This window comes from Simochromis diagramma, unplaced genomic scaffold, assembly GCF_900408965.1.
Source record: "Simochromis diagramma unplaced genomic scaffold, fSimDia1.1 OVJJ01000603.1, whole genome shotgun sequence".
Lineage (NCBI taxonomy): Eukaryota > Metazoa > Chordata > Actinopteri > Cichliformes > Cichlidae > Simochromis > Simochromis diagramma.
In genome coordinates this window covers 24,949,080-24,976,311 of record NW_024387414.1, presented here as the reverse complement: position 1 = coordinate 24,976,311, position 27,232 = coordinate 24,949,080, and the positions used below count along the sequence as shown (strand labels likewise).

Genomic DNA, 27,232 nt, shown 5'->3' with positions numbered 1-27,232 from the left:
TCATTGGTAATGCATTTCAGCAGCTTACTGTTGAGGTGTTCACAGAATTGTTGGATTTTGTTGGCATTAGGTAGAGCCGGACTGAGCTATGACTGTGATTTTAAGTCTTAACGAGAAGCTAACCAGCTGCTGGCTGAAACTTAATATTTAACAGATGAACATCGGAGACTTATCAGTCTCCTCCTCTGACTCATGCTTCGTTCATTCACATCACAGATACTGTATGACGCCCGCGGTCTGTGAATGTTTAGGGTGTGACAGTGTTTTGGTAAAAAAACTGAAATGAAATGGAAATGTTACAGTAAGTTACTGAGAGCCTCACAGGTTAGGTCTGCTTTTATCTGAGGGTAACCAAGACTAGAGTTACACGAGTGGTAGATTAGATTTAACTGCTAGATTAAATGAAACATCACTCTATGAAGTAAGGCTTCACTGAAAGAATATCCATTCAGAGACCAACAAAGACCGTGTCTTTGTATTTTGCAGCCGGGATGGTTTTAAATAGCTCAATTAATGTCTCCTGTAAATTCCGTGTACTTTTTTTTTGATAAAACAAATGAGTCTCTGACTTGTTTATGATGCTGTGAATGAGTACAAAGTTTTTATGTTGTGTCATTGGGCCCTTGGGTGCGAGCACTGTCTATAGCCAGCCACATATGCAAATGATTGGGCAATTGTAGATATACAAATATGTACCCATGGTCCGCGCGGCCTAATGGCCTCCCTCCCTCTGGCTGGCTCAATGGCTCATTTAGATATCTGCTTGGTTTATTATGTGAATAAGTCACGCCTGGCTTGTTACGACCCTCCAGGTTCCTGTTTCTGCTGTGTAGCTGAGATGTGTGGCGCTCAATTAGGCTGCCTGGCTGGCAGAGTTAACCCTTTGCGCCAGATAAGCTGTGTTTTTCCTCAGCCATATGGGGTTGGTACATTTTTTGGAGGGGGTGGGTTCCAGGCTGGGATCAAAAGATCAATCCTAATACACTGCTACCAAGCTGACCTCTCAGATGTAATAAAGGCGCCATCTTTCACCCTTGGGGCCTATTCGGTGCCTCCCACCCCATGAACAAACCTGGTATCTTTAAATTAGCTGACTGGCTTGCCCTGCAGGTAATTGCATTAGTTTATCAATGTTCAACACAATTTATTACTTTACTCTAGCACCACTAGGATCCTGGTGTTAATGTCCTCTGTGAGGAGACGGGGAAGAAGGCCTTTGTGTTCGAGAGTGCGTGTGAATGTGTGGGTGTCTTTGCAAATAAAGAAAAGTAAACACAATGACACCAAAGAATTCAAATTACTGCTTTATTGCCGGTCATACGTTTTATCTGCGCTGGTATGCTCTTAACAGCGAGCAAGGTCTTAAATGTGCATATTTGGACCATATTATTACCTTACATTTCACTTTGCACGAGTGCACATTCATATTGCATTACCCATGTTATTTATTGGTGACCTTGCTGTTGCCTTTGAGGTGTTGGATCGGTGCCTCCTTCTCCTTTGGTATCCACCCCAGCTCTTCTCCACCCTGTCAGTGATCGTTACAGCTCCGGCACTTAAACCTCATACGACAGCAGTCTTATTTGCCTTAATAGGTGCTTCAATCAGATTGTCTTTCATTACACTAAACACAATATTACTGTCTCTACTTTTCAATAGAGTTCTCTGGCCAGAGGCAGCTGTGTGCCTCCCTCACATCTGTATGCATTATGGATCTGTCTGAGGTAATAAACAGACCCTGCTCTTATTCCTGCTTCCTGGTATCATTATTCCTTGCCCCTCAGATGGATTATAGCCCACTGTGCAACATGTAGATGAGTGGCGCTCCTCTGATTGCCTTATGGCCATCAGGCTTTGCATATTTACTGCCCATGAATCACGGTTTGCAGGAAACGCGCAGCACCATATTCCGATCCTCCTCCCTCCTCTACTTTTTATGCTCCGCTTTGTTTTACTCTTTCTCTGTCATTCGCTCTCTCATTTTCAGTTCTTTTTCTTCGTCCGTCTTTCTCTCACCGCTTCCCTCCTTTCGAGTTCTTCTTTCATTGTCTGTCTGTTCCCTTGATCCTGCTCCTTGCATTCCCAGCTGCTTAATTAAAACATGTATTATTAATACGGCTATATCTTTGTCCATCTTTCTTCCCCGTTCATACGACTGCTACATTAAGTGTAAATTGTTTCGCTGTAATTCCCCTTTAATGTCCCTGTTACAATCAGTGTTTCTGGTGTGCAGAGGCAAGGGAGGGCAGAAGAAAAAAAGAGGGAGAGAGTATGTGACTGGGATCACAGGCTTCTACTGTAACTTAATGTTTGATGTGTGGCTTGCATACTGCAGGCCCTGTAATTAGGTCTGTTTTGCAAGTCAAATGTATATGGTGCCAAAATGCAAAATAAGAGTTAAGAAAAGAAAGTTGCAAGATGTAGCAGGGTATGGTGTGTGGGTTGTTCCTACTCAGCCACAGACCCACCTTTAATTTGTTAACACTCATCCTACTGACATAGTTAACATACGTGGACGACCGATGGAGGTATCCAAGAACAATTTACTGTATGAAATTAAATATAACACCAAAATAATAATAGCAAACCTTATTTCTTCTTAAAGTCTTATTACTTATGTAATTAATGTAATCTAAAGAAGAAAAAAGAGTAGCTTTTTTATTATCTGCCAGTATTTTTGCAAAGTTTATGTAATATTACTTTCAGATTTACAAATACAAACTACATTGTTATTCATCAGCTTATTTAGCTTTTGTCTATTGAAGTATCACAATTTTTAAAAATAATTTCAATTAAACACTATTTGTCTTGGATTCGTGGATTATATCAGTCAAATATAAAATAACTGAAATAAATATGCAACTGGCCAGCTTGGGGATATAATCTCCCCAGCGTGTACTTGGGACCTCCATTGCATGCCCAAAACACCTTTCGATGAGGAGAAGTAGTGGCTCTACTCTGAGTGACTCCTAAATGACCAAATGCCTCTATTTCCAACACCCTTGAGAGAAAAATCATTTCTGCTGCTTGCATCCTTGATCTTTCTTTTCAGTTGATACCCAGAACCTGTGACCACAGGGGCGGGCAAGAACACAGATCAACTGTTAAATCACCAGATTCACATTCGTGCTCAGCTCTCTCTTCACCACAACCAACCAGCGCAGTGTCATCATCAGTAGGTGTAATACTTATTTAAACTACTCTTACTTAAACTACTCCATTTGGGGCAGCAATTCAAACCCTGAATCAGTGCTCCACTCGTTGCCAACAGAGAACCATAGCTTCAGACTTGGAGATGCTAATTCTCATCCCATATACTTCACACTTGGCTGGAAAATGCCCCAGTGTAAAACCAACAAAACCACATCATCTGAGAAAAACAGAGATCATATCCTAAAACCACCCTCCACCCTTTGGCTACACCTAGAAATTATGATCCTAAAAGTTATAAAAAGAATCAGAGACAAATGGCAGCCCTGGCAGAGATCACCAACCACGGTTGTACAGGGAATGGAAAAAACTAAACACAGCTAAAGGTAAACACACCATACATGCAGTTATAACACACAGTTTGCCTCATGCTATGCTCAGGGCATGCTGGCGTGCGACAGGAGGAGCAAACAGTTGCTTCCTCCCTGTCTGTGTTTCAGCAGGAAAGTAACACCTTTGTCGAGTGGATGTTCCAGCTGGACCGTCACATCAGCAGGTGAGTTTTCCATCACTCCCAGGAGGGTCATTGCTGCTCAGATTGGGGCTTGCAATGTAGCAGCGGCAGCTCTTCTTGTCATGTGTGGCATGACCAGGGCATCTATCTGTCTCTGGAAGATCTGATGACTTCTCCAATGTTCTGATAGTTTGGAAAACCTGTGAGTTTTCACATCCTTGATCTTTTTTTTCAGTTGACACCAAGAACGTGTGACCACAGGCAAGAATGCAGATAAGGCCATTCACTTCGACTGTTGAACTTAATAACAACTTTTAGCACCCACAGGTTTAAAGTTTTGCAGTAAATATATCTGCTTTCTTTAGAACGAATCCTCATAACATCTTCAGGTCCAAATTTGAATCTGTAATTTGTTACTCTGTGACATGATGTTTACATTGTGTAATGTTTACATGTTTAGCATACTTACAAAGAAAATAAATTAAGAGGGATCACATCACATCAGCATGATAGTGTTGTCATTGTCAGCAAGTACAGCCTGAGCCTATTCACATTTCCATTACAACTAACTGACATTAGTTGCACCAGCAACCACTGTTGTTTTCACCTACTGTACAACAGATGTTGCATAGTTCTGGAGGGAATCGCCACAGTGGTGGATCTGCAAGTTTGATCTATACCAAATTCCCTTCCTGATGCAATGCTCCAATTTTTCTGGTCTTGGGACCAGCAATGGGAGTATACTATTGGGTTTGCGTCTTGTCCTGGTATTGAACCAGGGATCTTTTGTGTTTAAGGGGAATGTGTTCATCACTACACAGGAGCATGGTTAAATCAAGACAATGGGGATAGGCTGGAGTCTTATTTAAACATACATCACTTTCTGTCAGCCTTTGACGACTCTGATATATTGGATTACTGACCACAATCTTAGAGACTTTATGTTGAAACCAGAGTAAACCAAAATACTAGAATGGCTGAAGTTCAAGTAGGTGTAGGTGGAAATAGGTGTTTGAAGGTTCATCAAGCAGAGTTTGGTGCATGAAGAAATAAGCAATATATATTATTAGTTCATGCACTTTCTGTCCTCTGTCAAAGGCACTTTCCTATATTTTCATCTACCCATTATGTCTAATAAGGTTGTGTTGATGCTTTACCATTTATCTGTCACGGAGTGCTTAGTCTACCATTATTGATTGGAACAGGCCAATTGACTGGGAGAGCGCTGTAAACCAGGCAATTTAAAACCTACATCCTTCATTGTCACATGATGGGCGCAGAATGAGATCCTAAGAGGCAGAATGAGTGCAGTGGCAATAAATAAAGTGAAGAAAATATAATCTGGCAGGGTGACATCGACTGTCAATAAGAGCGCCATCTCTAAAGCCATCAGCGTGATTATCAGGGCAGGGATGATGAGCTGTGGTGTGAGGTACTGCAAAAGCATGGGCCTTGTATCTGGGCCTCTGGTGAGACAGATGTTGTGCGTGAGTAATGGCACAACTATCATGTCACATGGAGGCTCGCCTGCTCCATATAGCGAGTGCGTAACAGGGAAAGAGTGTGAGGGCCTGATAATATCGTAAAACAGTGTTTAAATATTTTAATTTCATTTGTCAGAGGGGCCCCTCCCTTGTACTCCATTACCCTGACAACCATCCTTCATCAGCTGAATGAGTGCATTATTCATTAGCACTAATTATTTTCACATAATGTCTGCCCCGATATATTTAACCTCCACATTACACCCAGGATAATGGCCTTGTAAAATTGAATTGTGAGAAAGAAGTGGAGTTGGGAAGCTCATTTAAAGAACATCAGAGGGAGGAGAAAAAAAGAGTGAAGGATGTGCAGGAGGGGCTTTTTGAAGCAGCTGGAGTGGGGTGGGGTGTGGGGGGTTGACAAGAAGAGTGTTAAGCACTTTGGGACACGGAGCCCCAGAAGTGATGGGACATTTGTTCTTGTCTCATTTGCATGCTAAGAGAAGAGCCCGGTGGTTCACTGTTGGGTTGACGAGATACCCAGATGCCCCGTGGGTTGAAGGTGCCCTCCAGCAAGAGAGTTAAGATTAGCTCTCCCTGACCTGACACAAGACCTCAACCATTAATATAAAAACATGTGACCCAGGACAGTCGGAGCAGAGTCTTGCTTTCTTTCGCCTCGATCGCCATCTCTCCCGTCTTAGTCTTTGACTCCAGTCTTTTCCCGTCTTCATCTCCACTTGCACCTCACTTTTCTTTTCTTTTCTTCATGCATTTTTTCTTCTTCTGCCTTTTTTCAAATCTTCATTCAGTTACTTACCTACATTGACTGACAGTCAGTTCTTTTCAGATATTTTCCCACTGAGAAGTATCAGGATTCCAACTTTGAAACTGATGACCAAAGAAAGATGTAGTCAGGTATTCATTTACCATTTGTATATCTGTCAATTTGTAAAATATAAACTCAAATAAGGCATGCTGCTCTGCTTGCTTGAGCTGTGATCCCCCCACCGAACTAAATATACACAACGAAAAGACAAAAGAAACACAACATGGCTTTCATGCATCAGATTAAAAAAAGAAGAAGTAAAAAACTAGAAAAGAAAATTCTGTACTATGAAATATTTTAGCTGCAAACTTTGATGAATCAGTTAGGCCCAGAGATGTAAACCACTTTAAGCCAACACTCTCTGTTTTGTATCAAAATGCAATATTTAATTTATAGTTTAAAACAGCGGTCCCCAACCTTTTTTGCGCCACGGACCGGTTTATGCCCGACAATATTTTCATGGACCGGCCTTTAAGGTGTCACAGATAAATACAACAAAATAAAACTAGTACCGGTACCGAAAAAAAGAAGATTTATTCATAACACACGTGAAAAGACCCAGGAAAACTGAGTTAACGATAAAAACGATAACAAAATAACGCTGAAAACCGATAAAAACCCTGAAAACCATACATTTCACACCTGAGCCTCAACACGCGGCCCGGTACCAAACGACTCATGGACCGGTACCGGTCCGAGGCCCGGGGGTTGGGGACCGCTGGTTTAAAACACACAGCAATGTTGCTGTAAGCAACTTCTCCTTGTTCACCCTACAAGGAGAGTGGGATGTAAAAATAACCAAACCAAACAAAAATTACATAAAAATCTTAAGAGATGGCCTTGTGAAAAACTTTTGTTTCTGCAGATACATGAGAATGATCACAAACAGTTTAAATATCAAACAAATGCATGCAATTCAAAAACAACAATTTCTTTTTTGAAATTACACAAAGTATTGTGGGATTAATTTTCTCTCTATCTCAAACTCATCCTCTATCCTGACAAATGTTGTGTTATGTTTTCAAAAGTGGTTGTTCCCTCCCCCTTTTTACTGTGACCTGCTCCCATTAAAAGTGCTCTGCTTGATTATGGATCAGATTATGAGTTTGCCTTTATGTTAGTGTCATCAGGTTTAAATTGGACTGAGCTGCTGTTTCGCTAATTATTTTTCCTGTTTTCCTTCTGCAGTTTAACTTTGTTGCTTGGAAATCAGCTGCCAATCATAAATATATGACTGTTTCCTGAGCAGGCACAGTGTGGGAGAATGGGGTAGGAGATGCTACAGTCACTGACATTGATGAAAATACAAATGCACGTGTGTGTTTCCATATTTATGGTGAATGGAAGAGGAAAAAAGTTTCACCTTTAGTCTTTTTGCAATTAATGCAAATATTGTTTGATTACTTGAGTTTTTATCCCCACTTCCTAACCTGGGCAGGTGATAGAAAATGCATAACTACAAGGACTGATAGGTGGAGGTCAGTTATTAGAAGCTTGCCTGGAGCTTATTTTGTTTAACTTTTGTTAAAGCTCCTCCAGCCTATGCTAACATCCTATTTAAAACTTTGCAGCACCTAACACTACCTGCCTCTGATCCATTTAATGAATTCAGTATATTCCATAACATCTCAGTGACATACTTCACATCACAACACAGCAAAGTCAATTTTGTGACAAAGCAAAACACATTTTCCTTTTGTTTTTTTCCCTGACTAATGTTGCAAACAGTGACCACTCTCCTCCCCAGGCTATGAGACTGTGAATGCGAGGGTACTGCTTTATATGCTTGATGATGGGTAATTGTAGTTCATTTCAACTGGGGGGAAAAATATATTATTCTCAAGCCTTTCTGTGTACTACCCAGAAGGCAGTGCTCTCTTTGTGTAAAGGATCTATCTCTCTGACATTTAGATTTGCCTTTTAAAGATGACATTTTTCAAAACTGGCATTTCTTCATATGTTTTCTAGAGGCGACAAAATTATCCTTTTAGATCCCAGTCAGAGTGTTCACCTAAGTGAGTAGTTTATCCAACCTTAAATTGTTTGGTTTGTCCTTGGTGATGACGATATTTCATGTAATGTAATGCTGATATTGTGATAATTCTACTTGTCTGTGCATTAAAAGGATCCACACTTAAGAAAAAGAAATAAATAAAGACTTACAAAAAAACCCCGTTATATGTAAGGTTACAAGAGTTACCGTTTCCTTGCTGTGTTCATGGTGGCTGAGGTTGGGAGGGTGCCAGAGCTCATCTGCAGAGGGATAAAAAAAGGATAAAGTGCACATTTATCACATTTGTTGTATAACTGTGATTTATATGCGGCACAAATATGGTATATGCCAACAGCTTGATAGGTTTGGATGGTAGCTGATAGTTTTGGGTGTGTGACTGAAGATTAATGGAGTACTACACAGCTATCCAGGAGACATGCTCATCTCTGAATGATTCCTTTGAATCACAGGAGCTTTCCAATTACTGCACTCTAGTGACTCGCAATGAACCTTTATCCATTCTGCAAATGAGCATGCTATCCCTAAATAATTTCCTCTACAAAGATGGTGCTATGCATTATGAAATATTCAGAACTCAATTTTCCGGTTCTATCAGTCTTTGGAAAGATCCATAATTACACGATAATCCACAATGTAATTCATTTTGGGTACTTGGAGAAACGGAGTTTGCTCCATAGCAAAATCTTTAATATGTTGTTGAAATGGGATGACGCATGCTTTGTGGCTTTTTTAAAGAGGATTTTGTTTGATGATTCCATTTTAGCCCCACTTATTTTATTTTTTTTTAGACTACCGACATCTTCAGGGTCAGTGAGAAAGTCCAGACTAAGGAGATATTGTAGTGAGACAGCTGGTACATTGATGGGTATTGCTGTTCATAATTACATTACATAAAAGGAACACACAGACAAGATTGAGGACGGGTATTATCAAAAAGTGTAGAACTGCCTAGACACATAAACCTTCTTCACAAGTGGCTATAATATTGCAAGAATGGTAGCTTTATGTTAAAAACTAACAGCCTACCATTACATTAGAGTAATTTCAGAAATGGAACTGTTATAGAACAGTATTAGAAACTGAAAAGAGTAAGATGGTGTTGGATTATTGCTTGTTGGCCAGAAATCTGAGGTTAAAGATCACTTAATGTGCACTGTAACTCTATGCTCAGGTAAGGCATGCTTAAGAAATATTGGCATTCAAAAGGTGAACAGAGCAGACTATCGTTTGGCCAGCGTGGTCATACAAATAAGAACAAGCACATTATCTGTACAGTCATTTCCATTGGACTGTGTACCATAAAGAGCAAATGTGTGCTCTACATTCCTGTGCAGCTGCTGCCACATACTTGTAGAAGTTTATAATATATAATACAATTTAGACAGCACCATCTCACCGTAAGGTGTTCAATAAAGTGGGTAATAAAAACCTTTACCACTGGCTTTAAAACGAATAAAGTTAAATGGAGCCACTGACATTTTTAGTAATGCATTATTGTAAGTCAGCCCTGCAACTGCAAGAGGCAGGGTGTGTCAAAACAGCTGTCTGTCACTGCGACAGAAAGCTCGGCGAGACAACGTTAATGACGCGCTTGTTAAAATGTGATAACAGTGCTGAGCTTAAAGGCCAAAGCTGTCACAGCAGGAGAAGAGAAAAGTGTAGCGTAGTGGAGAGAAGTGTGGGAGGCTGCTGGAGTTCAAAGAACTCAATGCCAGCTGTACAGGTGAGTCAGGCGAGTCTCTCTTTCTCACTCCTTACTAAAAAAAAAAAAAGGTTAATTTAAAGGTTTTCATGATTTACTGTAATATCACACATAATCATTTTTCAGTACAAAATATATAAGTGATATATTATAATGGCTCTTCTTTTTGGCAATGACTAATCAAAAACTGACCCTTAATGTCAGAGTGAAAAAACATCTCCCCAAGGTGAAATACAAGTACAAGTATAAAATGGAAAATTCATATTTAGTCCCTTCAATATGTCAGTGGACAGAAGCTAAATCACTGCTGTTTCAGTCACTTGGGTACAGCATTAAGTTCTCATTCAGTGGTCAAAGGATTTTACTTGACTGTGCTACACCTGTGTAAGACAAAAGAACACTCCACATTGCCTGGAGTACGGCTAAAGGTTAAGCGGCAGATTGATTTTGTCAAATGTAGCTGTAAATCTTCTAGGTGAGGCTTTACAACTGAATAAGTCTGCAAAACGACTTTTGAAAGACTGTGTGACCTCAGTGAGGAGCTAAGACAGTCAGCGTACCTGTGACAGTGGTTTTTATTTACAATTATTTGTGCCCCTCGTCCCAACAGCTTTGTCTCCACCTGTTCTTTTTTCCTCCAGGTCTTGGCGTCACTAAAATAGGGAGAGCGTAATTAATGAATTGCTTTCAGCTGTCCTGCCAGCCTCCACTGGCCCTCCACCCCACTGCACCACCCCTTCCCTGCAGTGGAGCCGCAGATTACATCTCGCCACACACCTCCACCTCTACTGATGCTGGGGACCCATCCGGCTAAGCCTACTCACCCCCCCACCAGTGGGAGAGAAAATTGGCCAGAGCAATCTGTGCCCCTGGCCTATGGATTACCTTCAACTTAAAGGGCTGCAAAGCCAGATACCACAGGTTGATCCGGGGGTTGGCATCCATACATAAAGCGGTGGAGCCTCTACAGCGGGGTGTGGTCTGAGCATGCGGTTAATGACCGTCCCAGGAGGTAATAGCGAAAATAGTTGATGTCGGCATCAAGTAGGCAGCAGCATATGCAGCCTACTTTGGCTTTGAGGAGGTTGAGGTGAAATATCTCTGTGGCTCCTCCCCTGTCCGACCGCACCACCTCATAATGGACGTCACCCACTCAGCAACAGTAATTTTGAGCTGAAAGAAGGGAGCAGTTGCCTAAGTCTAGTCCCTCTGTTGTACAAGAGCTCCTGAGGTTGCTGGGCTGCAACCTTTACTCTGTGTGTTTTTTCCCCTTAAATGTTATCTGCAGCAGCACTACTGGATGCCGCTGAATGTCCCCATGCACACAACTGACCACCCACTCTGACTCCAACAATGCATATTGTTGGCAAAATCCTGGTACGCTGTATTTCCCTCCTGGTCAGGAAGAGGGTGTTGGAGTCCTGGCAATGAAGAACACCTGGCCAACATCCATCAAAGGACACTCCCATCACAATCCTGCCATGGTACTGATGCAGCCCTCCATGGGTCGGGAACAGCGCCTACCGCTGCCGGGACCTGTGGAGACAGATCGGGGAGAAAGATGTTAGTCGGCTACTCCACTGGGGTGGAGGTGGGGAGCCTGTTACTTGGAGCTGGGACTGGCCTCGTCCCGCTGACCCTCAGCCTTCTTTGACCTCTGACTGTAGAAACAGTGTTGGAAAGTTGAATTCAAATGAAATATATTTGTATACACACTAAATGGCAAACCTGTAACCTGCATTGTTTCCATATGTTTGCTTTTTAAGTTAGATATTACATTACTAATGTTTCCCACATTGTCTTTGAAGTTTTGCTGGATCTTGTCACCCCACGATGTGAGTGAGACTATGCAGGTTGTGGAGGATTTGGTCCCTCAGGTGCTCCATGGGATGGTGTAAACCTTTGTTCTGTTGGCAGCTCATGGCTGTTTGGCTGAAGAGGGAAACTGTGGCTGTCTACATGCACAGGGTTAATTTTCCTGACCAGACGGTATTTCCCTCCCCCACATAAACCCAGGTGCAGATGCCAGTAAGACTTGAGAGAGAACAAACTGATATCATGCAAAGTTCAGGAAGACAGGGAAGAGGGATGAGGAATAGCCTGCTCAGGTGAGGACCAGAAGCCAACCTAGAGGGATGCAAGGCTGGTTCAGCTGATGGCCTTGAGCCAGAAGGCAGACTGAGGCAGGCTGATCAGAGATGGGCTGATCTATTAGTACCTAATTTCCACCAATGTAGTGTCTAATGTACAGGTAGTTCCATATATTTCCAAAGAAAACTAAAAAGCCGATGTGTCTCACTGACATCATTGGCCACAGGAGGTGCTACAATAAAAAAGTCACCAACGATTTGAAGATGTAACCAATGGATTCGGTCTACTGTAATTTGTCTTTGCATGTAAATGATCCAGTTGGTTCTCAAATATAATAAAATTGAGCCAGATCTCAAAAGGCGCCAAGTCAGAACCAGCTCAACACTGGCATCACCACCATATTGGTGAAAAAGTATTAGGTATTAAAGTGGGAGGTATTAGACAGGGAAGAAGTACTCAGATGGGACCTGCATCAGGATCAGGGGAGTCAGCGAAGCAATAATGAGAATGACTAGGAATTGAGACTAGGAGGCAGTCGCACTGACTGATAACAGAGACCTAGCAGAGAGGTTTCAGCAGAAGCTAAGCACAAGTATAGGTCATCACTTAAATGGACCTCATAAGGCTCTGCCTTAAAAACAGCAGCCTCAAGTCCGGCGTTAAGAGGAAAAATACCAACAGCACAGAGAGAGAGACATGCCAGGTGCAGGAAAAGTCGGGCTGACCCAGGATCGGGACAGAGGTTGCAGAAACTGATGTGACTGGTGTAGTGGTGTGGTGTGCTTTAGAAATATAGCAGTCGTGCAGTTAGAGACAAGATTAAAGGGAAGATCATCCAAATTTAATCAGGTGAGGCTTTTTATGGGCAATTTCACTAAACTTTTCTTATTTTTTTTTTTACACTTGTTAAAGGTGTTTAAATGAAATAGGGATGTAGGGGTAGCAAATACTTTGGAAACAAGTAGTGTGCATGTTACACTTATTTTGAGATCATGGGCCTATTCTCCTACTTTGTGCCAGGAATGCCACATTCAATTTCCTTTCATTTGTCATCTATAGATTAAATTCAACCAGTGTTTAGCGTGCAGTATACCTGCGTCTGTCCTTAACAACATTAGTCATTTCCCTTTGGAAAAAAGCCATTTTTGTCAGTGTAATCAAGAGTCGATGTCCCTTTTATTCTCAACACCGTTTGGTGATGAATTCCCTGCAAAGTATTTCCGAATACTTAGCCCAAGGAGGTGTAATTTAAATAATATCAGTCAATGTGCTGCTGCCAGAATAAGAATTATGTCCACACCAATATCTCATGTGACACAGCAGAGGAAAGACTTTCCCCCTGAATAACAAAAGCGCAATAATTCACTCAACATTATTATCAACCTAATTATAATAGGAAAGCTAGCTGAATCCCCTTTCCTGTTTGAATTTCGGAGCAAATAGGCAAAATGATCAGTTATTTTAATTTTGCTCAAAGGGGGTGACGATTAGTCACATCGAGACAACAAAGCTATCGTGCTGCTTTTTTAATGACCACTGAAAGTTCGTAAAATTGAGGCCACAAACTAAAAACACACAGTTTGACAATATTTTCTCCCTGGTTTAATTTAAAGGTCACATGGACCATATAAATATTAAACATTCATATCAAATTTACCATGGTACGCAAACTCACCACACACTAAGAGTCATCACATTTCGCAGGCATATTATCATAATTATATCACTATAACAAATTTAATGAGAGCAATCAGCTCTGAACATTTTTGCCTCCAAGGAAGCAGAGGTCCCAGTCAGTCACAGAGCTACTCCTTGGTCATTCTCTATTAATTTGCACAGTGTGTTCTCTGGGTGTCAGGGTCCTGGCAAAGTCGCTCCCCAGTGACTCCTACCTCCAAGTCAGCTGCACAAAGGGGGCCCTAATTAGACTCTCATGTGTATTTAATGGACCTGCTGCCTTTAGTTCTGTGAGACAGAAAGTGCCTGATGCTACAACCTCTGTATGAAGAACCCTTCACACACTTTGGAGAGGGACATGTCAAGTAATATCTGTGTGTGTGTGTAAGAGAGAGACAAGGAGTGTGTGCTTAACAGGACCCAAACCTGAAGCCAAACTTTTAGAGTCCAGTGAGTCTAAAAGTATTATACATGCATCATGCATACCTTCCTGACCTTACGTTGATATTACTTTAAAAAGAAGATTTTTTTTTTTAAACCAAATGATTTTTTTCTTTTCCCTCGACCTTACAGAACCTCAGTATTTAGATCATTTTTAAAAAGTTGTAACACATCCATTTCCACTTAAAATCCCTTTCATATTTAAATTTCATTTCAATGGCAAATAGTTTATACTTCTATGTCAGACTATGTCTTTCAGGATCTTTCATTTACAGTGTGCAAATCACAAAAACCCTGTCATTTTTTCATAAGCACCTCTGCAGGAAAAGGAGTTTGAGTGAGGCATGTGGATCATCCAGACTAATAGGGGCACTGTGAAACACAATTTTGAAATTGAAATTCTGTTCATCCAGAGGTATATATCTCAAAAGTTGACAAATAAAACAGACAAAACTGGTACAATCCATTTTTGGCTAAGAATGATTTTTTTCTGTACTTAAAGGGAGCTGAAATGCATAGAAAACAATCAACAATCATCACATTTTCAGCCTTGTGGATGGGAGTGGGACTGCTTAACTCTAACCCATTTGAATTTCCTCTCTTTCAGTGTGGCCTGTTCTAATGAGGACCGACATCTGGACCAATCTCACAATACGGGGGCTTTGACGAATGTGACCCCTGTGGTCAGTCCTTGCCCCTAAACCCACCAGGACACATAAAGCCGTAGCACAGCCCCTGTTAAAGGGCTGCACTGGAACATAAATCGGCCCTGGCGTTTTTTAACTGTCCAATTTGCATGCCCCCTACACAAATAGGCTAACGATGTTTTACAAGACAAACATGCATAAGCGCAACTGCAGCAACACAAACATGCATGCAGGTAGATGACCTGGTTGAGCTTATTAAATATCGTAGAGCTCCGCGTAATGTGGAGGATGCACAGAATGCCTGTTGTGCGCACAGGAAAAATATTTGAGCTTGTTTGATACGATTGCTTTGACGTGGCTTTAGCCTGAAATTGCAAGCAGAGCTCACGGAAAGCTGCATTGTCCGACAGAGCAATGCAAGTCTTTGAGATAGAAGAAAAAATGATTTAAAAGTTAGCGAGAAAGAAACCACAAAGCCAGAGAAAACAGAAAAAGAGCGAGACTGCCGATGGGAAAAGGCAAGATGAAGAGGGTGGTGAGATGGGAGTATGGGTAGTTTTATCTGGTGGGCAGGGAGACTGTGGCGGCAGGATCTATCTCTGTTAGAGAGAACATGGGCCTGTTATTAAAGCCATTTATCACTGGCTGAATATTCTCCCTTTAATAGGCTCTGTCGTTAATTACCCAACTTTGTCAAGATGGGGAGTCAAGGGCTCTCTGTTTTCTCGGTCTGTACACAGACAGGCTCACACGGACACACACACACAGAAACACATGCTTGAACACATCAGATGATTCGAGACATTTTCACAAATCTGGAGGCAGGACAAAGCATTTATATGACCACAGATTAGAAAAAATGTTTTCATTTCTACAGCAACACAACATGAAACGAAATAGCCCAGAAAGAAATACTATCTTTCTGATGCTTGTCCATAGCTCTGTTGACATTTGGCAAATAGAGAGGTTTTTATTACCAGCAGCGACAATGTATCTGCATTGTTTTTGCCACGAGACTCTGCCTTTGTGTCTCTTAATGGCTTAGCAGGATCTGGGAGGCACCTACAGTCGCTGGAACTAACACAAAGGCAGTGTTGAGCAGAATGCTTAGGCTCTTGTTTATTTCTCTTTGTCTGTGGACAGATGATGCTAACATGATCAGCACAGCTATGCGAGACATTCACTGAACTTTACTGACATGTGAGTCCCAACATCCCTCTTCAATCTGTTCTTTAAAGCCAAAGTTAGTAGTGTTATTTTACTGGACTGCCTTCAATGCTCATGCATATCATGTGCACAGCTGTTTTGTTTTTTTGTTGTTTTTTTTGGGGGGGGGGCTTAAAAAAGCACATTAAGAGCCAACAAGATTGTCCAATAGTGCTTTGTAAATGCAAAATTTCTTATGCACATATTTCTTTAGTTGTTAATTTTTCAAGCAAAACTTACCATCACTTCATAAAACCTGAAACAGGATAAAGGAAGATCCAACAACAAACAACAGCAAATCACTGCTTACACATTAATGCATTAGTTAAACCTATCCATATATATATCTATATCTATATCTATATATCTATATCTATATATATATATATATATATATATATATATATATATATATATATATATATATATTTTTTATATACTGTAACACACATTTTTGTATCATGAGTACTTTTACTTGTTATGGAGTACATCTATATTTCAGCTTTTAGTATAATAAGATCTGCTTAATACAGTATATATTTTTTTAATAGTTGCTGAAAAAAATCAAAGAATTTGAAGACATTTTATTGAGAATTTTTTATTCAACTGATGGAAAAATCATAAAAAAAAAACTAAGTTAAAATAATTTATTACACTGTGTTTGAAATAAAAAAACAAGGATCTGCTCTACCTGTGTGTGTGCGTGTGTCTTATATTAACAGGTGGCACTAGAACCTCTAAACATTAATGTTTCAACAATAATAAAATGTTTATTTTCTCCTCTTAAGTTTCTGTTTGGGCGGCTTCAAAAATGAGGTTTCATTAATGTTAAGCTAACAGTTTCAGGTGCTCCATTTACACTGGTGTGGGACCGCACTTCCTCCCCCTCTTCTGTATCCCTAATCACACTCTTTTGTGATCCTTTTATAATTAGCCAGTTTACTGGCAGGCAGAATGGAGTGGTGGATGTAAAGCATTTACAAGGGTCCTCAACAGGACACGCCAGCACCTTTTGTATAGCAATTAGTTTGTCTGTGAAAACGGATAAGACAAATAGGCTGGGACGGCATCTGGTATCCTCGTAGCTCTCAGTGCCTGACACAGAGAAAGAAATGGGAACACAGAGCCTGAAAAGGAGGGAAAAAAGAGGTTCAGAGCCAATCAGGAACAATAAGGATTGCACCTCAAGGATTTGCTATGAAGGCTGGAAAGTTTACAGTATGAGGAAACTGATCTGGAAATGAATAAAGCAGCTCTGACAAATATGATGATAAGAGACTCAGAGAGGGCTGTGTAATAGGGACCTACTTTTTGCGCGCTACTGATTAAGAACCGGCTAAGTGTCTGCAGAGATTCCCCTGTGCACAATGCAGCACAGGCAGAGTTTAGTATTCGTCCCAGTAGGGTTTCCTTTAGTACCCAGTCATTTACATTGTAGTTATCCAAAGACAGAAGGAATGAAAGACAGAGTGTCAAGTGCTCTATTGATCCCTTTGGCCTGATTAGCTCACCAGTGTACCGTCAAAGCAAACTAATCAGATACATTGATCATGGAATACTTTTTAATGCTTCCCCAGGCAATAATATGATTTTTCTCAAGTCAAATTACTAGTCAGTTATCTGTTGAGATGTGATACCAGGCATCTGGGGTTTTAACATTTCCTATGAGATGTCAGTTAGAGTCAGTGGCTCCATTTCAAACTCTTAACTGTTTGGCAACAATGTGGCACTGACAATAAAATGCCACTTCATTTCCCGAGGCGTCATAATTTCTGCAAACCTAGTTTTGTCAAGTACCGCTGTCAACAGTGATAATAGGTGTTACTCACTTGTTATACTCTGGCTTCAGCACACACTCTCTGCTGCGTTCACTTTTGGCCAGAAGAGGTTGCTGTGTTCCCTGCATATAACATGAGGCCTGCACTGGTTCCAGGGTCGGGGGGTTTCTATGAGAGAAAGAGGAAATAACAATGAGGAGCTGATAATAAAAATACTACAACTGAAGAAAATGATCTGCGCTTTGTGCTCCTTGAAACAATGAAGCAGACATGCTGAAAATAAACCAGCAACAAAATATCGAAAGCAAACCCCAGTGTGTTGTAACATGTGAGATAATTGGACAACAAATCTCCCCCACCAAAAAGGAAAGTTTTTGTTAATCGCTGTTAGCCTGCAGCCCTCTAACATTGAGTCACCACTAATTGATTATAGATGCCATTTCCATCATTGACAGTAGGGGGCAGGATCCATACATTGATTGCACTTCCATTATGTACAGGCCAAGTAATTGTACTGTGAAGCCTATTAACACACAGAGCTCTGGAAAATATTTTTTCTGTTGAGTCATGCAAATTTATTTGCCTCAACCATTTATTTCACTAAAAAAAAGCAAAAAAAAGCAAAAAAAAAAAAAAATGCTCAGACTCACAGCGCACAGCTTTTGAAAGAGATCAGAAGGGGGAAGAAAAAAAATTAATCTCATATCTTCAAAGTTATATCTTCCTCATCCCATTTACACCAATATCTAAACAAGCCCCACGACAGAATCTGAACAGCTGTGAGAGATACGAGTCTCTCTCTGATACCTGTGTTCCCGTGATGCCGGTGATCAAACGCTGTGATAGCATAACATCCCCTCCTGTCTGTCACAGCCTCAGGCTAAACATCAGCAGAGCGCCTTGCAGCTTGCAAATGTTCTCATGACAAAGTTAAAATGTCTCGATTAATATCTGAGCGCTCGGCTGTTTTGTCACTTATCTGTGTCTCTGCTTTAGCTGCTTTTCCTGCTTTGTGCAGTGTTGCTGCATCAGCGGGGGAAAAGATTCAACCAGTGGGAAGACCTAATTCATAAGAACTGAAGAACCCCTCTTTGCTCCTTTGCACCTGTGATGACTTGCTTCATGGTACATTTTGATAAAGATGCTTCTGTAGATATATCCTAAAAATTATGTTGTTGAATTAAGTAAAAAATACATAAATAAATGAGGAGTTTGCTTGACGCTTGCCTAGTACTGTGTCATTTAAATATATTTAACCAGTAATACACAGAAAAATGTAAACCAATCAAAAAATGACGCCCACTTGGCCTTTTGAGGCATTTAAAGGAATCTCAGTTTGTCATCCTTAGTTGTGACATTGCTTTAACAAAAGGATCAACTGCACTCTTTTGCAAAAAACAAACAATTAAATATTGTTTCAATGTTTTCTCCCATCAGGACAAGCAGGGTGGAGTTCACTACTACCAAGAAGTGAAAGTCCCACCAGCAGTGTTCTTCCATGTTGACAGTTAATGTCCTGCCCATCTATCTTTTAACCATATCTCATGCGTGATGGCATGTGACTAAAAAGCTTGCCTAGTCAGACCTAATTAGGCAGCGCCTAATCAGACATATCCTTGGACAAGCACACAAAGTGGATCGTAGGGAGATGTAGAAACCTTCCCCCTGATGGACTCAGTGAAAGTATACCAAAAAATACTTTGGCGATCTGATGGAAAGTCCACTCGTTTAACTGCAAATACGAATGAAATATAAATAAATGTGAAGGGAAGCTGTTCTCTTATTCTGTAATCTACTCTCAGAATCTCTGTTTCCACATCTGTTCAATAGCCCCTCCCCTGTTGATCATTTTTACAGTTCTGCATTTTTACTGGACCTCTGAGACCCAAAATCTTGATGTACCTGTAGGAAATTTGATTAACACACTTCAAACTCAGTTGACTGCGCAAGAAAAAAAAGGCTGTACACTGAAGCTTATGGTGCCTATGACATAGGGCAGATGGAGAGCAATGATAAATGAGGAAGAGGGATAGATGTGAGTCAATACTTGTTGTGCAAAAGTTAGTCTGACATGGAGAGGGGGTGCTGTAATCTTAGAGAAGAGGAAAGTACTTCAGAGGATGGGAGAGGACAGGACACCAGATAGGAAAGGACGAGACAGGCAGGAACAGCAGTACAATAATGTCTCTCTTCACTCTGTCGGTCCCTGTGCACTAAAATATTGAAAAGCTTTTGTTTTGCCTAGTTGAACATGCACTGATGTGACACAAACTGTGAACAAAGCCATTTCACACGCATGGGAATACTCTACTTTTATAATTTATGATGAGGTGAAGACTGCAGCCGCGCCCTAAAGTTTGTTCTCGACATCGTAACAGCCGCTACATCCAAACTTAAAAAAGTTAATTCTGTCAGTTTCTTTGGAGCTTAGCTTTCACTCATTTAGCTACTGATCACACAAAGCAGCTGGCGGAAAAACCTTGAAAGAAAGATCACACGTCTCTGAACACAACCCAAAGGTTCAATAACCCAAAGGTGTGTCTTCATTCCTGTGTAATCAAACTAATCTCCCCCTTTTAAATAAGAGAGTGACGTTTGTTCCTATCTTGAGCTGGAGGCTAACAGTAAGTCCTAATGTGCAAGTTACTTTAAATTTACTCAAAGTAAATTTAAACAGTAACATCTAAAACCTGTGACGTCAGAATAAAGTAACAGTATAAGTACATATAATAATAATAATAATAATAATACTGAGTTAACCAATAAAAGAAAAAAAATTGCATGCATGCTAATTCCCAAAAGTGTTCATGCACGATGATTCACTATTATTGCCTCTCATAAATAATTTTCCAGGAAATTAAAAAAAAAGATAGCTCTAACATACCTAATAAAAAAAAACTGAATGAAATAAAACTGAAAAATGATGGGTGCGTAGAATCACTGCTAACCCTGCCTATTAGAGTGAACACTGCATGCACACAGTGGAAGTCACAGTTTAAATCAAGATGCAGAAAGAGAGAAACCGTGACTTACTCAGGTCTCGGCCTGCGCTCAGTTCAGTGTGCTGGTTATCCAAACCCCAAAGACACGGGGACAGAGATTGAGCAAATACACAGTGATCACCCTACAGTATAAAACACTGTTCAGAACAGAAGGAACCACACACACACACACGCACACACATACAAAATCTCTCCCACAGTCGTGAGCATGAATTATACATCTCTCTAGAGGATTTGCTTTCTTCCCTCTGTCCCCCTTCTTTCTCTTTTCCTTAACCTCTGTTTTATTTTTTCGTCTTTCTTCCCTGGCTGTATTAATTAACAACAACATGAGGATTAAATTAGTTTAACTTTACAAGTCAGCAAAAAAGGTTTTAAACGAGCTGCTTCCAAGACATACGAGCGGGAGTAACAACAGCGACTGATGAATGCAATTCTACCCTGTCATGGACACCTCTGTCGATATCTACATCATCTCTTCCTTTTTTGTGTCTGCATGTGTAAATGCAACTGAGACCTTTTAATTTTTTTTTTGTACAATGAACGAATGTATCCATACAACTCTACAGCTGAAAATATCCCAGTTTGCTGTGGTTAAAAAGAACCAATACGTACTGTATCTGTAAAAGGTTCGTGTTGAAACACTTTAAGTCACTGATGATGAATAAATAATTTCATCCTCACCACGGGGAACCTAATTTCTACTGACATTCAAGGAACACGTTTTCAGAAGATGTAGAGGTATGGGTCAGCAAATTAAACTGCAGCAGTACTTTTGTGTGTGTGTGTGTGTATTTTTGTGAGGACGACTCAGTCTCAGATAAAACAAGCCCTACATACAACAGCCCAGGGACACTCCAACCATAATTGTGCGGGTGACATTTTAGAAATACTCACACAACAGGGGTCAATTTCTCTTCAGGTCACTGAGAAAGACATCATCAAACTACTATTAACTCTGCAAACAATCCTAGCCCCACTGCATCTCTATTGACAATGGATTCCTTCAAAACAGTCCGGAGGCTGGAAAGCTTTGCCCTCAATCTAAAACCATAACCTCTGAGTGAATAACAGAAATGCCCATGTAGGCAGGACGGACTGACGGTAAGGAGCCTGTACAGTCATGGCAAACAAATCCGTGCAGCTGCCCCCCATCAGCTTTCCTGCTTCTTTTAAACAGGCGTTTGTTGTACACCTGTCTGGCTCACTCATACTTAGACATGCAAAAACACAGGTGAGCAACCTGCACAGAGGCATGCATATTTCTGTAGCGGCGGGGCACTCACACCACAAAGTGCTTCGCTTTTACTGTCTCATTCAGACATACTGCACCTCATGTGATTAAACTGTTAACAAAGCAGACAGCGAGTTTTGCACCATGCCTCGTACATGCCCTTGTTTTAAGATGCATGCTCCACAGCGGTTTGGTGTGCCCACAAGGGCAAGGTGTGTATTTGACATAGAAACGTCAGGAAAGGGTCCAGATGCAGTCCACTGTTTTTCTGTAATAATAGCTAGCAGCCTTGCTGTTAAATAATTAATGTGGTCTATCCAGTACAAAGTGGATGGCATGCAGGCAGCAGTTCACCATCTCATTCTCTATTTCCCCTGACGGACACAATGCGCATGACCGTGCTTATATTTGTTTGTCTTCTTAGCACTCTGCCTAGTGCTCCATGTTCATAAAAGACAACAAAAACATTTCCTAAGAGTAATAAAGACTGATTTTCAAAACAAACACTAATAAAGCTAATAAGAAAGCTAATATACGTTACACTAACTGCAGCTCAAGCAGCTTGCATACAATAAAACTATTACATGCTCCAAGGTAATACACAAGCTCTCTGCCTTTATCTCAGATATTTGTGTGTGTTATTAATGATTTTAAATATAGATATTACTGAGCTGTTGAGTTGGTATACATGGATATTTTCTGTGACATACCCTTTGTTTAGGCCAGAGTATTAATGAAAAAAATAAAAATTGATCTTTTGATGAGTGATCCTCACATCAATGATCCACTGTCTTGCCTTGCCCTCCTCATTGAGCACATGTTGTTTTTCTGTCCTGTTTTTACAAGAAACAATCTCATTTGACATTACAGTGCAATAAAAAGCACACAAGCATATTGGAGGTTATGGCAGGAGCGGTCACATGATCAATATCATCCTAATCCTTGCCCCTTCAACTACTTTTCCTCCTCTCTCCCCTCACCACCTTTCCACCCAATCAATTAACTTCCCCAAGTAAACAGATCTGTCCCCATGCTCACTGCTCCCCGCTGTAACCGGATATTCCTCCTCTTCTTCCTCCTCCTCCTCCTCCTCGTCCCAGCCAAGACAGTAGGAGAAACCAGATACCTGACAGACACAGACTCTGCTAGCCCTCTTCCAGTGTGTGCAGAGGGAAGCAGGCTAAATAAAGACCAATGACATCATTACATGTTCCTCATTGTGGTTATTACTAACACTATGACCTCTGAAAGGGTCATAGATCAAACATACAGCGATCTATGTCTCCTCAGGAGCTCTACTGTAGCACTATTATGAAGTCGATATGACAATTTAACTTTGAAAATGAAGTGTACTTTATCGACTTTTGTGGTCTTGAAATGTTTTATACTTAGTAAAGTATGCTTTGGTATTGCTCCATGCCTCTAATTAAACAAGTGACTTCTTGCGCTGCTGTACCACAGCTCTCACACTGTAGCAGGTGTTTGTGAAAGGACAGAAGTATTTATCGTCGAAGCACAGATTCACACGCCAGACTTCTGCTCTTTTATTTAGGCCTCCAGCTGGAAAGCCAGTCTGTCCAGACAACGCTGGAAATATGCGCTGTTTGTTTATTAATCAAACACGTCTTCTCTCAGGAAGTACCAAGACGTGAACAAATATTTGCATTTTATTTCAAAGTATCTGAGAGTTTAGAAAGACTGACAAACCTATTGAAAATGATTCACCAAAAACATACTACACTGCTCAAAATGACCCCCCCCCTCCAAAACACCACCATTATACAATGCTGTCTACAACAGGAATCCCAAGAGCCCTTGAACATAAAATTGTTCATTCTTCCAACACACAAGCCAGTAAGATGCAGGCAGGACCAATCTATATCTCCTGTGACCCTCAGCAACATGTCGTTATACTTGCTAATCAGATTTAGAGACAACAAGTGAAAGGATGGCCTCTCTGGGCCGTTTGCTTTCACAAATGGATCTGCTTAATATGGGAGATTAATAGACTACTATCTAATCTTCCTTGTGATTGAAGCTATGATTTGGTTACATAGAACCATGATGGATGTTGAGGCGGTGGCACGTGCGAGTCATGTTAACCCTTTCAAGACAGATTGCAAGGTGGCTTTGCTATTATTATTGTTATTGCTCGTTAAAGTGCAATGCAGCACAACCGTGATAATAATGAAGATGTGCACTGGGCCATTCGATCATGAGAATCAGTCCAGGAAGGGTTTCTTGAAGCCGCCAGCTGTTACAAATTACAACAGGAACATATATCATAGGCTGTAAGAAAGTAATAACATCTATCTTGTGAAATGTTGAGTAGAATGCTTTTACAAAGTCACAAAATATATATCAGATACTTTCATCAGAGAAAAGTCTTTTTTAAAAATATTTTTATACAACATTGTCATTCTTCTTATCTAGAACAGTGATGGCAAAAAGGAATATTGGTTTAGAACAAAATAGTAAAGAAAATGTATTTATTAGATTTCATATGGGCTTTTTAAATGTCAGGGGTGAGATGAAGGTTTTTAATTTAGTTTCCTTGATCTAAGAAGACTATTTCCTCTTGTAATAATGTGATTCCTACAATTGTTTCTAGTCTTTTATGTTAAACTGCCTAAAAATCTTTCTCTCCCAGACAGACGATAACAATCAATTCTGTTGGTATGAAATGATTTCCCTTGCACTATTATATGTGTTTCTATGCTTTAAATCTTAGCGCACTACTTGTTACTAAAGGCAAGTTAGCACGAGCAAAGGCAGATGTCACTGTTAGCAGTTAAACTCTGGTGTGATCTGACATCACATCTAGTGCTCTTTACTTTTACAGGCTTACTTATAAACTATGCTATCTGAACTGCTGACTCTTATCTGAACTGTGAGATCACAGATAATGACGCTCTACACGGATTGCTAGGCAACGTGGAGATTGGTGACATCGCCTATGAGGTCACAAAACTGCCTGGCGCCTAGCAACAGGGAAAACCGAAAAGATCACCGCTTATGTGAACAACTTCAAACTAAACACGGTACTTACTCTGGTCTTATCAAAGTCTGAAGCTGACAGTCGAGAACAGCGAGACAGACTTGAAACGATTCCCTGATTTATTAATGAGACGTGTTTGATGTCAACAGCATTACTGAGCATACCTATATTACGCTTGTCTCCTGTGTGCCACTCTAAACAAACTGTGACTAAGATACCTGTGGATTGGTCATTACAAAGACCTGAACTAGAACGATTCATTTCAAATCAATCCACTGATGAGTAGGAATAATACAGCACGTCCAGGCCTTCAAAATGTGTGCAAATGCAGTTTGAGCCACATTTTATAACCCACAGCTTTTGGAGTAAACTGCTGTCTCATAGGATCAATATTGGCAGTTGAAGTGCAACAATATGCTGCCAGTCACTTACAGTTCTTACACTAGAAGTTCTTTCGGGATCTTCTGATGCTGTTTAAAAAAAAAGGTCTGGGAGGGTGTAGGACCACTTTTCTCAGACCTTGTATAAATCACAGAGAAAAGCTGTCATCCCCTATAGGGCCTTGTTAGTTGCTACAAAACCGTAATGACTAATGCCTCACAGGCAAACCAATTATCAGGTACTTAACAGTCTGAACCTGTGATACATCTGTCAGAGGCTGAGTAGGGATGGGAGGCACATGCAAGTGCTTCAGCTACTTTTTCTCATTTCCCCCGCATTTTTCATTCTTGCTCTTCTTATTTTTGTACATCTTCTTTCCTTTTTCTTTCACTTGTCCTGTATTTTTTGAGCCCTTGTTTCTCTCCCCCTCTTTTTTCTGTTCTCTCAGGGAGCCAGCTGGGAAACTGGCCTTGGGAAACAAGCTAGAAGCATACAACCATATGCTGAATATTTTCATGTAAGGTGTGTGTGTGTGTGTGTGTGTTGGAGTGGGTGGGTTCTGTCTTCTTGTTCAAATGTTCTGTAATAGTTAAGTAGGACATTTATCTGGCAGTGGTTTGTCTTCCCCTGTTGTGCTTGTGTGTGTGTGTGTTCCTGAGTTCCTCCTCTATCCCACAGCTAAATGCCTTCAACATAGAGAATTTCACTTGTTTTTAAACACACACACACACACACACACACACACACACACACACACACACACACACACACACACACACACACACACACACTACAAACTGTACAGGCAGACTGCTGAGAGGGAGCTGTAAGAGACACTGACACAGCTTGCTCATTAGGCAGTTTCTTACTGGATTGAGGCCAAATATCTGCAGGTCATAAACTCACTGATGTAACAGGCAATGCAACTCACATATCTAGGGAAGTGTTGAAAGGCAACATATCTCATTTTAGGGTTGGCACTACTTATCATACTCATCTTGTCCATGAATATGAATAAATATAGCGTTTAAGTTAAGGTGTAAGCTGCCACAGACGGTGTTGTCATGAGACCCATAATTTTCCTTTCTCTGCAGGAGGCTTGTAATTACACCATAGATCACACTCTTGTCAGCCCCAATATCTGCTGTTGAAACAACATATATAGTTATTACATTATATAGATATAGTTTGCATTAACTCTTTTCAGCATTTAAAGTGAGCAGGTACCATCATGGTTGTCAGCACAAATATCATAGTTGACTTGTACACTTAGCTATTCACCAAACTCCACTTTAGACCATTCAGACAAACGAATGAACGAATGAACAAACAACTGGACCAATGACACAAAACCCCCAACAAACCAATCAACCAATGAATGAACAAACAAACAAACCAGCCAACCAACTGTTAATACAAATGGTACATAAAAAAACAAAACAAAAAGCAAACAAATAAACAAAACAGCTGAATCGTTTATAGCATTTATTTTTCTCTTGACTTAGTCTTTTGTTAAATAAAAAAAAAAAGGTTAAAAGTTTGGATCTTGGACTTGAACAAGTCCAAATGAATTAAACATCAGAATGCTCAGTGAGACTAAAACTAAAGATAAAGAAGCTGTACAGGCTAAAGGCAAAGAATAACTTTTAAATATGGCAGAAATGAGATAGAGCTATAAGGAAAATACACATCTGAGTCACAGATTCTTGCAATTTACTTAATTTTTCAATGAGCGTTTTAAGTGATACACATGATGTTTGCCTTTGTGTGCTATTAAGATTAAAGTAAAACTGGTCTAATCTGAACAAAAGATAAATTAGAAAACTAGCTATTTCCAAGGATTAACATACATTTTCTTGCCACTGTTCAATTGCTATTGAAAACTCTCTTACAATACATTATATGGTGCCTTTCTTACTCTATCCTACTGGTCTACATGTACATGCCCCTCCACCACCCAGGGTAAGAGTAAAGGGCCAACGTCTATCTCTCATTAACCTACTGACTGGATAAATCAAAGTGCAGGGCAGAGAGGAGAACCCCAGCCTTGGCCATTCAGATAAGAAGAACACAACCTACACCAGCGC

At 40.5% G+C, this 27,232-nt stretch overlaps 1 long non-coding RNA gene across 4 annotated transcripts in view; it reads right to left on the bottom strand.

Annotated features, from left to right (window-relative positions):
- Window positions 1–2,675: 2,675 nt before the first annotated feature.
- LOC120720897 overlaps window positions 2,676–27,232 on the bottom strand; it is a 78,184-nt gene continuing 53,627 nt past the window's right edge. For 3 of the 4 annotated variants that reach the window (XR_005693081.1, XR_005693080.1, XR_005693083.1), the window contains exons 4-5: window positions 17,582–17,698; window positions 6,682–11,226 (exon numbers count right to left, since the gene is read on the bottom strand). This is a non-coding gene — a long non-coding RNA (uncharacterized LOC120720897). Of the gene's footprint in view, window positions 6,037–6,681; window positions 11,227–17,581; window positions 17,699–27,232 lie in introns of those variants that run through there. The other variant, XR_005693082.1, reaches the window with a different exon arrangement.